General features: G+C 40.9%; 1 protein-coding gene across 3 annotated transcripts in view; it reads left to right on the top strand.

The window, feature by feature from the left end:
* Window positions 1-1,650: 1,650 nt before the first annotated feature.
* LOC119016788 (solute carrier family 45 member 4) overlaps window positions 1,651-13,996 on the top strand; it is a 55,174-nt gene continuing 42,828 nt past the window's right edge. Inside the window, exons 1-2 of one of the 3 annotated variants that reach the window (XM_037093031.1) lie at window positions 1,651-3,800; window positions 5,720-5,801. The gene's annotated coding sequence lies outside the window, so the exon portion shown is untranslated. Of the gene's footprint in view, window positions 4,343-5,719; window positions 5,802-13,996 lie in introns of all 3 variants that reach the window. The other 2 variants (XM_037093032.1, XM_037093033.1) reach the window with 2 other exon arrangements.

Genomic DNA, 13,996 nt, shown 5'->3' with positions numbered 1-13,996 from the left:
TGGAGAGTGCAGCTGCAGAACGCCGAGCTGCTGAGGTTCAGATCAGTGGTTGATGGCGCCGCTGTTCCAAAGGTCTACTGAAAGTAGGTTTGAGTGTTGGCGCCTGCGTTGTAAGTGCACTTATCTCCAGTGTCATCCTGGAGAACTTCAACATGTACAACACCTTACGCACCCCTCCCGCAACCTAGAGCCTAGAGTACTTCGTCCCTTTTAGACAGGACTATCTGCAATTAGAAATACTCGCCAAAATACATAAATAACAATGTGCCTTAAAAAAAAGAGAGAAAATCTGGGAAACTAGCAGTGAAACTGGTGAGGGAACTACTAGTACTGACTTGCTCTAATTGAGTCAGAGTGGAACGCCAGTCCCATTTTTCTGCACTTCCTAAACTTTACCAGAAGAGGGGGCTGTTTTATACCAAGAGAAGTTAAAGTGGAGAGCAGGTTTGCTGCTGAGAGTCCATGAAAGGTCAGTTTCACATCTTCTTTGTCGATTTGTCTACCAGTGACTTTCTCAGCTAAGTGATTAACAGTTTTGTCCATAAAATGTGAGAAAACAGTGAGACATTATAATCGATATAAACCCGAGGTGGCGTCTTCGAAGTCCTTTTTCCATCTGATGATCAGTCTTACACGCCAAAAATTTAGTCCAAAAAAAAATTCAGCAATAATTCATCACATTCTAGAAGATGAAGCAAGAAATTGTTTGGCAAAACATGGAAGCTGTTTGACTCCTGCCTCTTGTGCCTCTTGTGCCATGAAGCTGAAACACACTGGCTCCAGCCTCATCAGGTGTTCAAACACTGAGCCAAAGACTCAGTCCCTGCAGGGCTGCTGCTCTGTGAATGACCTCTGACCTCCCTGTGGAGCCAGTCAAGGGGTTTTTAATACAAAGCTGCCCTGAAATGCCCTTCGAGTCCTTTAGATGGTGTGTGTATGTGTGTATTTGTGTGTGTGTGAGCGCCCTGTATGTTGTTTTGTTACATAAAGCCATAAGCGGCTGTTAATCTCTCGCCGTGCAGGTCGAGTCATGCTTCGGCTGCGGTGGAAGATAAGTTGTTTTCTATCAGTTTCATTTTAATCCATAAACTATGGAAGCACGAGCTTTATTTAAGACGGAATAAAAACACAAGTGTTGTTTGTGCTGCAACTCAGAACCAGGCTCAAGACTCATCAATGTCAACGAGTCAACGGAGGCACCAACATAGTTCTGCTTCATTTCGGACTTTGTTCGTTTCTCTCTCTCTCTCTCTCTCTCTCACTCACACACACACACACACACACAATTTGCTTTTACCTTCTCTATAGAATTTAATTATCAGTTTTTTTCTTAGTTAGTTGTTCATTTCAACAGAGACAATTAAAAGTAATTGTGCCAGAGTTAGCCAGCAGCTAATTTGCATCTGTTGGGCAGGTAAAGAAGAAAAAAGACATATAGCAGCAACTGTATAAAGCAGCACATTTCATAAAGGTCGATTCATTTGGATGTTACACTACATAGTCAACCCAACCATAATATTGGCTGAAGCTAATAGAGCGATTAGGTTTGTAGCGTTGAACTGAAAAGCAATAAGTGACCTTCAGAGTGGCAGTGTACTGGAAGAAGGGACACAAAAGCACGACTTTCGTACATTTAAGATAAGATGATCCTTTATTGATCTCCTGTGGTAGAAATTCTACAGATGCAGCAGCACTGGCTCCATGAGTAAAGTCACTTGTCCTTCTCAATTATTACGTTTGACCTTGTATCATGGCAGCGTGTCAGATAGTGACAGATTTCATCCGTGGCATTTGTTTACATGGGCAAGAATTGTCAGTTTTTAATGACTCCGCATGAGTTTAAAGTGTAAAATGCGTCTCCATGCAGACGAATACTAAAGATTAAACTTTGTTGGTATTTCACAAACGAATGAAACAAATGAGCTGTTTTCACACCTATGAACTCTCTTCCACCAGAATCGCTCGCTGCACTTGGTGTGTTGACAAACAGAAATCGGCAAATCGAGCACAGCATAACTTTAACAAACGGTGTTCACACAGATGAAATACAGTTAAGATCACAGTGACCTGCAAGGATGAAAGTTTGTTGGTTTCCAGTTTGAACAACTGACTTGTGTATTCGAGTTTGGTGCAATATTGAGCTGGCTTGTTGGTGATCAAGTTCCACTGATGCCATAACTGAGAACTGGGTCGATGAGTCAAACATTCATAACTAAAAGCTTGATTTGATTGAATTCATTCATAATTGTTTTTTTGTTGTTGTAAGAATTAACTGTTTTTTCTTAAATGATACCTGGTTATATTGATTATTAATTGAAAAATATTGAATCAAAGATGTTTGAAAAAAACATTCTCAGTCACTTCCTCAATTTCTGTTTTTAGTTTTATAAGATCATGGCCACGTGTTAGCCACCCGCCCAGAGGCCACAGACCATGATTTCGCCAGATGCACTGCAACTAACACATAGGGTAAACTGAACCAACATTGTATGGCAACTGCATTATTACATAATGTTGCAGCATCTTGTTTGGTTTATGCTGTGTTTACGCAAGTGCTTGATTAAGTGGCATGAATCTTATATATTTCCAACTAATACATATAATCTAGAGACCTGCAGCTTATTTCTATAGGACCCATAAAATGATTTTGTCTTAAACTCAACTTTAATCTTACACTGAAAGGTGGAAATAATAAGGTTCAAAAGGAAGAATGTTCACTGATAGGAAAATAATAATTATAATACAGATTTTACTCATTTGAGAATGGGTATTAAGTTCTATATTCACATATATTACCATCATTCTAAAATGTCCATTTCAGAGAACATGGGCCAGGTGTAACGGCTCAAAATAACGTATTTAAAGGTGAAATATGCAAAATTCACTACCACTGGATATCATTCAGCAGCATCTAGACCAAAACACATGTGCTGGGGAAAAACATGGCCTCCGAGCTCACACTGCTCACGCATCTCAGATCAAACCATCGGAATATGTAACCTTTATCCAGGGAGGCACATGGGTATGTAAATCTCTCTCTCTCTCTCTCTTTTTTTTTTTTTTTTTACCAGTGAGACCTCACCATGATAGGCTCAAAATAGCAGCATCAAGGACATGACAAGACAATAACAACCACAAATCAAGTCACAGTAGCAGCAACAAGCACAGAAACATTCCATAATACAGTGCATTTGAGACAACAATATGTAAAAAGCTGCAAAACGTCCATTATCCTTCTATGCTTTGGCGCTGATGCGTCTTCAAGGAACTAAGACAAGTGCAGTTGCCATGCAGCACTTAGATTTACCATGATCTGGACGACTGACAACATTCATCAACATACTTGAGTAGAGGTATTTATGTACATGGAGAGTGGAGGTATAAAGGAGCAGAAAATGGAAGTAAAGTAGTTGAGTAGATGTACTTAGTTGCATTCGATCACTGTCGAGTAGAGGTATAAAGTAGCAGAACACTGAATTGGTCGAGTGAAGTACATGTATTTCAAACCTGAGTCATGTTTTTGTTTTTGACGGCATTTCCCTTTAAATCCAGCCCCTCCGCTTCTTTATATGCTGCCGCTGCGGCCCCGCCCCTTTATGCAAATGAGCGTGACGTCGACGGAAGCCAGCGCTACGCCTCTCTTCCGACAGATATTCCTTTAAAGGCGTATTTAAAGCCCTGGCTTCAGTTGCAGGAGCAGCGGACGACCTATGCAACAGAAGCTGCCGCAGAGGCGAAGCGACTCTCCGACCGCTCAGCGGACACACACACGGAGCCGGCGGCTGACACGATCCGGCGAGGTGAGCTCGTTGTCCGGCGACGAGAGGTCGGCTGACATTAAACATTTTGTCGCCGCTGTCGGTCGGCTCCGGCTGGCGGAGTACACAGCATCTCAGGTTGCTGCTGCAGAGAGGAGGAGGAGGAGGAGGAGGAGGTGGAGGTGGAGGAGACGGGGGTGGGGGGCATTTACAGTAGTTTCTGTAGGCCTGTGTCAAAAACAAAACAAGAAGAAGAAAAAAAAGACAGGAGAGGCTGGAGGTGCCGACGGCCCGGGACAGGTCCGCTTTCCATAATTAGGTCGCGCTAATTATAAAGTGTTGCATAATTAGCATCTCCGCGCGAGAGCAAGGTAAAGAGGGGTTTAAAAACACAAGGCGCCCAGGGTTGTTGTTGTGCAGAGTTTGTACGACATTCGTAGAAGAAGAAGAAGAAGAAGAAGAAGAAGAAGAAGAAGAAGAAGAAGAAGAAGAAGAAGAAGAAGAAGCCTCATTTGCATCATGACTTGGTAATTGACCAGGGAGGAGCAGCCCCTGTGGTGAATAACACACCTGTGACATGTCAGGTACGGCTGTGCTCGGAATCCGACGTTGCCAATTACAAATGATGAAAATATGAGGAGCGTCCTGCGTTGTGGTTGATTAGTCATCAGCATTTTCGTCTATCACTGCCTGCAGGTGCGTGTGGGTGTGATGCCACAGCCTGCAGTTTGACTCCGCTCTTGCGAAATTGCGTTTAAGACGGAATGCACAGTGGTCTCTAACGCTAAAGTTGCAAAACATCTGTGGTGAAAGCATCCTAGATGTGGGCATGTGCCGCCTTTTCTTAATGTTTTCCACAAGAAATGCAGTATATTTGCATTTTATCCTCGTTGTCAGGCAAAACAAGCAATTCTCAGGGGCATCTTTGTGCTGTGTGTGGATTGTCCCTCCCTTCTCACCGAATCACTGACTTTCATATCACAGTACGTTTGTTCATGGCTGAAAAGATAAGTCGAAACTGTGTGAGGATTTGCTGCTTTCCACAACATTTTATCGTTAAAAAAGTATTACATATTTGCATCTTGGTCGGCTTGCTTGGGGAAATTGCAAGGCTATGTTTCACTCAGAGTTGACACTTTTTAGACTGCAGTTTAACCTCAGTGTTTTAAAAGATACTACATTCAGGGCTCGAACAATCACAAGAAAATTAGCCAGCAACAGTTTCACAGATTGATTGATTACTAGGGTTAACAATTTTTGCATTTCAGGCCCTGATGATCAACACATAACAACATCTCAGAAAACATTACTGTATTACACGTGTTTTCTGAAAGCTTCTTGTATTTTGACTCTCAAGGCCACCGTATTCTTGATCAGACAACACAAGTAGTTCGAAGGCGTTACCTTGTGTTCAGGCAACTGTTAGTCTGTGTTTCACCAGCCACAGCCACGCTACAGACCGAGCTGTTGATTGATTCATCCAGATGATCACCAGCAGATAAAAATGATAACATATCGGCCGTTAGTTGCAGTTATGTAAATGTCAGAGTCAGATAAACAAAACGAGTTTCTCCACCTATTTTTTATTTTATTTTTTTTTTTTTTTGCTGTCAGAAAACATTGTGTGTCATTGTTATTAATCCTTTCCAAATGTGCGTCAATTTGATGCAACGGTTTGTGTCTGATACAGAATGTTTCACACATTTCTGTCTACAGTAGTGTTTGAATGTCTCCGTGTTGGACTGTTGCAGCCCTGTCAAATGATTGGTGCAAAGGCAGGGAGACTTTAAGCATTGCATTGCTGATTTATTATTGGCAGCTGCTGATTGCTCGTGCACATGAGAGAGAGTAAGCGTGTATGTGCGCATTCGCTGTATTGATGTAACCTAGTTGACCTGCAACCCGACTTGGTGATGTGTCTGCGCGCTGGGTCTTAACTTGTTGTTTTTGCGTGTGTTCAGGTACGACTGCAGGGCTTAAGATTGCAGCCTGGACCAAACGACAACGTCTCAGCGACATTTATGAAGCTTTCAAGGCCTTTTGGTGAGTACACACACACAAAAACACCAAAGTCCCAAACAGAGATGTAAATGACCAACAGATGTTCATCCTCTGTCGTCTGTAATGCTGTTTCTATTCTGCTGAAAACCACAAGCAGCACGAGCGGAATGATACAGAGTAGATGTGCAGTATGCCGACAAAGGGCAAACTGTGCAGACATCTTCCTTAAACAACCTTTTCGTGTCAGCCTCCTGCTGTCGATGCCGTCTTGGTTTCAGAGCGGCTGCTTCAGCTGAAGTGAAAGCAGTCGACTTCCTCTTGATGAAATGTGTGCTGACTATCAACTGGTGCTGAGTAAGCACTGGGTTATTACCAGTCATTGCACACTCAAGCGCACAGTATGTAACCAGACGCAACTGGTCACACGCAGATAGTCACATGAGCTCAACCACTGATGCACCTAAATGTACTGATGTTATACAAACAAGAGACTAATGCATAAATGCACAAAAGAAGGCTTTTGATCGTCCGCGCACATACAAATGTTTTGACACTTTGCATGGAGAGCTGGGTCACATTTCCATAAACAACATATCAATAATGCAAAGATCATAAGCATAAAGCCTGTATCTCTGCTCTAATGCTCTTTACATGTACTGTACACTCTACTGTAGGTAGTCTCTTGCTAGATCCATCCATTAAAACATACAGAAACACACTCTAAATTAATGATGACTAATTGAAGACAGAGTTGAGGTTCTGTGTGGGATTTATACTTTCGAAATGGATGTTTGAAGAGGTTGATTTGTGATCCAAACACACATACACACAGACACACAAACAATTGCCGTGAGCCAGCAACAATCACTGCCAGATCTGTTGGTTTAATGGTTTCTCTTTAGTGTGCAAAAAGGTTGTGAGACTCTATGGGAGCAGATGCATCCTTGACATCCCTCACCATAGCCAAATGGGGCTTTTCCACCGGAGCGATTTTGCAAGTTAAAACATCACCTGATTTTGCTAATTCACAAGCATTTGATAACAGGCAACTTTAATTGTGAAGAATTTGTAGGAAATGAAACATGTTATTTTTTATTTATCATAAGACATGCAGTGTCTATAGGACATGGCTCATTTGCTGTCCTTGCCCCCGGTGTGGCTCTTTAGGAATAAAACACTTGATTGAAAACTCTAAAATAGACTTAAAAAGATAACAATTAAACAGACATTGACAAGCAGCCACTACGGACAGTAATGTAATATTGACTTAGACCAGCATTTAACACCAATGATGAGAAATAATAACTTGGAACAGAAAAAGGAGGCAGGAGGGGTGCTGTTTAGCTCAGTTGGTAGAGCAGGCGTCTCATGTTCCGAGGTTTTGTCCTCGCTGTGGCGGCCCTGGGTTCGAGTCCCGGCCTGGGGACCTCTGCCACGTGTCACTCCCCCTCACTCTCTCAAGTGTTGTCCCGGCCTGGGGACCTCTGCCACGTGTCACTCCCCCTCACTCTCTCAAGTGTTGTCATGGAAATGCGAATCCCTGCCACCTTGTGCTGAGTCAAAATGAGTCAGACCGAGCCCCAATTATAATCAATGGTCTAGGTCTGAAAAGTGAATCCAATGCATACGTGCCTTGAAACTGCATTCTTTCTATTGGCCAGCAGGGGGTGACTCCACTGGTTGCAAAAATAATTTAGACTGTATGTAAACTTATGAAATATTACCAAACTTCTAACTTCATTTTTTTGAACTCAGTATATAGTTTCCAAATGAGTTTATGGTCTCAGTAGTTTTATGTCTTCTTCAATACAGCCTGTTTTCCACCATGAGAATAAACCAGGGAATGGTTTAGAGTGTGGCTCGATGTTGATTGACAAGTTGCCACAACACTATGTCCTCGCGTCTCAGTCAGAACCAATCAGGATATCCTCAGGATATTCTGCACCATCATGTCCAAGTATATCCATTTCTGGCTAAAAAAAACCCCAAGATGTTGACCACCGTAATGCCAAACATGAGGCTTTGAAAACCGTAGTTGACAGCCCTACAATTTATTCTAAAGTCTTTAATCCTCACTTACTGGCAGAACTGTCCTATAAAAGCCACAATACCAACCAAAAATATTCAAAATAACCAAAAAAGTAAAGATAAGTTCACAACAGCAGAGCCAAGCTGAAATGTTAGACCAGAAGTTGAAGCCATCAACGAAATGCAGCTCAACTTTTTGCAAAATTTGATTTAGTTTAAAGTAACACAACCTCCCTAATGCCATCTCTTTGTCGCTGCACAATCCGTGTTTTTATCCTGAACCCAGATCCTGTGTCTAGATAACCCACTTCCTAATGGTGTGAAGTCCTTGTACACAAACCTGAGTTATGTTTTCCCACCTCTGATCAGTGCAGGACGGCGTGTTTGTGTGTGTTTGCCGTCTCGCTTACATCAATGGCATCAATGGCTCCCCTTATCGCAGCCAGATCTTACAAACACGCACACACACACACGCACGCACACACACGCACACACACACACACTTGTTGCAGCTATAAATGATGTTGGAATGTAGTTGTAGTATTCAACAGCTGTGGGAAAGAGACGACAGGTTGCTGTTGGGCTGTTTACATACAGTATTGTTGACATTTTTGATCTAACTAGCAGATTGTGATGTGAGTAAAGTAAGGATACTATGCGGTCTTTCACAAGTCTAGAGAGTTGTTTTCAGGACTAATATTGATGTCGCAGAAAAACTGAAAGGAAATGTTACAGTTTCATTAACCCCTTCCTTCTTCCTTCTAATACATGTTTGTGCAAAGACAATATCAGATGGCTGCACTGTATTTAGCCTTGGCTTTGAGTTAGAGGACACACACACACACACACACACACACACACACACACACACACACAGATATTTTCTTAAGCCTGAGAGGTTGTCAATAATACAAAACGTCTTCTAAGAATAGATACTTTCCACTGTTTGCTCGGTCTCGTGTCAGCTCTCCTCCTCCCAGTCTTGTCTGCTGTGTCTCTTTTTTCATACTGTTTTTTTCTTCGTCATTCTCTCTAATTTGTTTCTCTTCCTGTTTCACTTTAGTTTCCATTTTTGCAGTGCTTGAGCTCCAATGTTGCCTCTTGAATTCTATAGTTTGTTTCGGGTGGTTTGAACTCGTCACAGTTAAGTAGTAACATTGTGGGGAAACTGGCTGATGTACACCTTAGCTGTGACCTTGGAAACAGCAGTTGACAATACAGACTCCCACAAGGTCCACATAGTAGCTCTTGAACTCCTTTTGATTAAATTACAAGATCCTCCTCAGCAGATGGAGTTGTCATTTGTGCCAACTGCAGTGTTCAAGGTGAAGAATCAGCTTTCAGTTTCAATATTTAAAAAGTCTTGAGAGTGCTCAGAAAATGGATATGGAAGCTTTAATTTGCATCCAAATAACACAACTTCATATTTTCAAATTGCGTGCAGTGCATTCACCAATAGTTGAATGTTGTGTAGGTGATTTACCAATCTTGCTAATTGAGGATATAATGTGTACAAACTCTGCATTAATATTTCTAAAAACAGCAAGACATTTAGTGTATATTTTGTTGTTGTGTATTACAACAGTGTTTTTCACTTGGTTGCGTGTTGCTAAACTTCTGGGAAAGAGTGAGGAAAGAAGGCAGTGAATGTGACTAAATGTGATGTAAATAACACTTAAATAGCAAGATTACTTGTCTGTACATTAGCCGTAACAAGCAAGAAATGACACACGATGAGGTCTCTTAACATTCAGGTAAACCCCTTACTGAACTTAGCACTCACCAGAGACTCCAGTTCTCTCTCCTCTTTTCCCCCCTCTATTCTTGGGATCGCTGCTGCAGTCAGGGTGACCAATGGCAGTAAAGATAAATCCACTTTTGCATCCCAAAAGTTAAAAAGTAATGTCTGAGCTCTCCTCCTGTGAGTAACCTGCTCTGGTACTGACATGTTTTAACATGCTGACTTGTTTTGTGTCTGTGTACTACTCCCGGTGCCTTAAATTGCTCTTGAATTGAATTAAACTGCATCGGAGCAGAATCCTATGTGTCTTTTTGTGTCTATTCCTCCAGAATGTCTGGCTCTGCCATTCCAAAACAACACTTGGCAAACGTCTTTTGTTTTGTTATAATAGAGACACCCCTAGTAGCAGAAATCACATATAGAGTGTTTAAGTTCTGTAGGAAACAGGTGCTTCCAAATACCAAGCATTTGAGTGAGAAATTTCAATCATGGTGGAGGTTTGGGTTGATAAATGAGTCAAACAAACACACTCCTTTTTACCCAAGGCTTTGTGACCTGTAAAAACAAAAGTCAGAGTTTATTTGTTTTAACTTACACTTGGAACTTACCTAATGTTTTATCTTCCACCATCTCTTCCTAAACCTAACCACATATTTTGGTGTTATTTGCACAGATTAATTAGACTGGGTTGCCATCTGCTGAAGATCATGTCATGTGATTGAAGGCTCCAAAACAGCTGCTAAATGGACCTTGCCGTGAGACTGTTTTATCAACAGTGGGGAGGCATTTAATCAATTTCTGTTTGACCACTGTAGTGTCAAATTAACAGTTCAAGGTCACCTCTGGTCAAAGCACTTTGTGTAGAAAACAGCTGGCTTGTATCAGAAGGTTCATACTTTTCATTGCTGTCAGAAAAGAACAATGAGCTGGCACATGAGACTGTGTTTTTCAGCAGTTTTTGGAGGTGTGAAATCCTGTTTATAGGTCCGTTCATAATCACATGAGGAGGAAACAATGCTGTTCAACTCCAAAGTAGAAAGACTGGCAAAACTAGCACTAGTTAGACCCAAATCTGGACCTCTTCAAACACAATGCCAGTGTCAATACCTGTTAAAGGAGCAGTAAATCTGACTAGTTGCTCTGCACTTTCCCTGCTATTAATAGATCTAGACCAGCAGCCAAAAACCTTTGCAGGGCTCTTATTGCATTTTTAACCCGTAAAGTGCTCCAGGTTATGGTAAAGATAAGATTTTACTTTAAGGGCAGTAGGCTGATGTGTAAAACATCTGCACTCAAGGCCAGCTCTGCAGTGGACAAGCTGCAGCCTGTCATTAAAAGTTTTTTTCAAAGTCACTTTGCCTTGCAGTTTCAAATCAAATAATGAAAAGTCACTCTAACTCGAATGCCTTTTTGGGATTTCTCCAATCACTGTTCCCATCTTCACCTACTTATCCTGAATAGGAAATGTCCCAGAACAACCTGATGCCAATTAAATTACCAGAGAGATCACTGGCAGTGAGTCAGAATTGCTTTTGGTGGTGCACTTTTGTGTCTGTGGGTAAAAGCACACCACACAACCTATATCTGAAGTATTTGCTGTGTCACAGTGAGGGTTTACCTTTGACTGCTGGCATATGGAATGCACTACATATCCCTCATGGCATGTTGAATGGTGGCATAGTTATCTTAAAGGCAGGTAGTGTAACCAACACCCTTTGTTATTTTGTAGGTCACCGTTTCTTGGAATGTTGATGAAGTTTGTCAGTCATCCAGGTCGTAGTAGTTCTAAGTGCTTTAACTTGAGCAGATTTTTTTCAGTTCCCTGATGCGATTCATCTCTGTTCCAAGAGGCTTCTAACAGCTAACTAACAGGAGGGTTTGGGCATTTCACCAGCAGTTTATGTTGTCTGTGGCCTAATCTCCTAATCCTGTCTGCCATGTTCAATTTTGAAATCAATATGTTGCCCTTTTTCTTTTTTATAAAAGTAGTGTATCCTGTGTAGATCGGAAAATCAGAAGTAGGGAGAACAATATGAATGAAGGCCTAAGATCAATGGCTGCAAGTTTTGTATTGTGATGTCTGCTTCTCTAATCCAACATTTGAATACCTTCATCACATTTTAAGAAATACAACGATGTAATTTAAAATGTCCTGCTTTTTGCATAGTTGCCCAAATGTGTTCAGTATATCAGCATGTTTCCCAATCATACTGTCAAGCCACGGCATCTTGTAATTAGTTTGAACATCATTCCCCATGCAGTGACGTGCGAACCTAATCTTGTGTGTGACGGTTATTGGCTTTTTTATTGAGATTTATTTATTTGAGTTGCACTGAAAATGTTTCATAGATGTTATTAGGTGCTAAGGAAGCAGATTTTCAGAGAAACCACAATTAAAAAAAGTCGCTATTCTAAATGTGAATTTCTTGATTGGATCACCATTTGGTCAATAAAAATCAAAAGGTTATATGATTTACAAATTGCTTGATTTGTCTGACCAATGCATCAAAATCCAAAGATCTTGAGTTTAATATCAATGGAAACTAAAAAAACAGCCACCAATTATCATAGTAGTTTTTTCATCTATAGATTGTTTATGTAAAATGAGTGTTTACAGACTGTACTGTCTGAAAGGGGCTATACCGACAGACAGGTAGTCAGGTATCTGGGGTGAAAGAGGAGAGACGACAGCTGGCTGCGTGCCAGTAATGTCATTAACAGTGTTAGTAATACTGCACTCAAAGTAATGGACGCTCACTCACGCACAAACTTTCTCACTTTTGAGCTGATTTTCCAACTCTGAAAGAAGAGCACAGAATCCATTTATGCGTTTTTATAAATAGAAGTCAGTCACACATGAAGATTATTATACAAACCGACTGCATTAGCTGGAGTGTGTGTTCTTCCTCAGCACATTAAATGTTTTGTGCCTGATCCACAACATCAAACTGGAGCAGCAGTGTTAGTGTGTCAGTTTTTGTTCCTCTTTCATATTTTCTCTTTGTTCATCTTTTTGCAGGCTTGATATGGTTTTGTTCCTCAGTGGGAACGAGTGCAGCCTGAGTGACAGGGTTTTGTCTTGGCCTCCCAAAGATATGAATGTGTATTTTTAAAGCGGTTCGGTTCAAACACTCCACCAAATGGTTTAATCAATCCTGTGGCCCAGTGATTGAAATTTGATTTTGGACTGTGTTTTGGGGATTTAAGTTTTTGGTAAAGTCGGGACGATTATGAGTCACCACAGCCTGCCTGAGGTCAGTCATTACTTCACAATGAAGATGCTGAAGACAAAAAAATATTATTTATAGTCAGTCAAAAGCTTTCAGATCATATTGTGAAACTGGCACCGCCTCTGTATGCCTAAAACAAATGGAATACTTTTGATTGTTAGACCCTTGAAATTTGCACATACATTTCCAATGATTTATGACGTTGTCAGACTTTATTGAATTTAGGAAAACACTGTTTTTTTTAAGGGTCAAACTACTAAGTATCTTGTTTTGGTATCTATATGAGCATTTATTGGATCCTTGCCAAAAAACATATCCATCAGATATATTTTAAGCAAAGAATCTCTGCCTGTCTGTATCTCTCTCACATGAACTCATGGGGAACCTGACATAAACAAATTTGGAGATTAGCATGGTGCAACAACTTCCTTTAGCAGCGCATTGCAGTGAGAAGAAAAAATAAAAACAAAAGCAGAAAGTTGAACTAGTCTGGATGAGTGAGGATGCTTCAGGATGCCTCTCTTATTGGTTGTTGTGGTCCAGCTCCGAAAGTACCGATAAAATCACCCAGATTTTAAATCGGACAAATGATTGGATCTATGAAACCCCCTCACATTACCAGGTAATCCACGCCTAACAGCATGTTTTGAAAAGGCATTCGACTTAAAACAGTTTAACCTTATCTTATTTGTTTGGCTATTTTTACAGTGGGCCCCTCTGTGTGAAATAACCACAATGATTAAATAAACGAGTGCTTAATCTATTAATGTATATCATATGGTCATACCCATGTGACTTCTTAAGCACAAAGTCATTGTGTCTAATTGGCAGAAAGGTGGGCTATAAATAGTTAAGTTGTGGACTAAACCCTGCAGTGAAAAGTGAATGATTTTTATGTTATGATGGCAATTTTTGTGCTGAATTTTGCATTTGAATTGTCATTGACCCATGACATGATTCTCATTCATGCTACAAACTATATTTGTTTTATCTCGTCAAAGTTTTATCACACTGTTATGCAAGACTGGCTGAAAAAACATCAACATAAATTTCTTGAGGAGCCCTCAAGTTAGTTTTCCGTAGGCCATGTTGGCGCAGATCTCCCGACGCGTTGCCAACTGTCAGACAGACAATGTGTCTGTGTGTGTTTGCAGCTTATAGGCAACGTCTGCTGCAGTGTTCAGCTGAAGGTTTGGTGAAATCATTGGACACAGTTTGGTTTGTGTCATACCCGAAGC

This window comes from Acanthopagrus latus, chromosome 3, assembly GCF_904848185.1.
Source record: "Acanthopagrus latus isolate v.2019 chromosome 3, fAcaLat1.1, whole genome shotgun sequence".
In the NCBI taxonomy this organism is placed as follows: domain Eukaryota; kingdom Metazoa; phylum Chordata; class Actinopteri; order Spariformes; family Sparidae; genus Acanthopagrus; species Acanthopagrus latus.
This window is presented reverse-complemented; position numbering and strand designations above follow the sequence as displayed.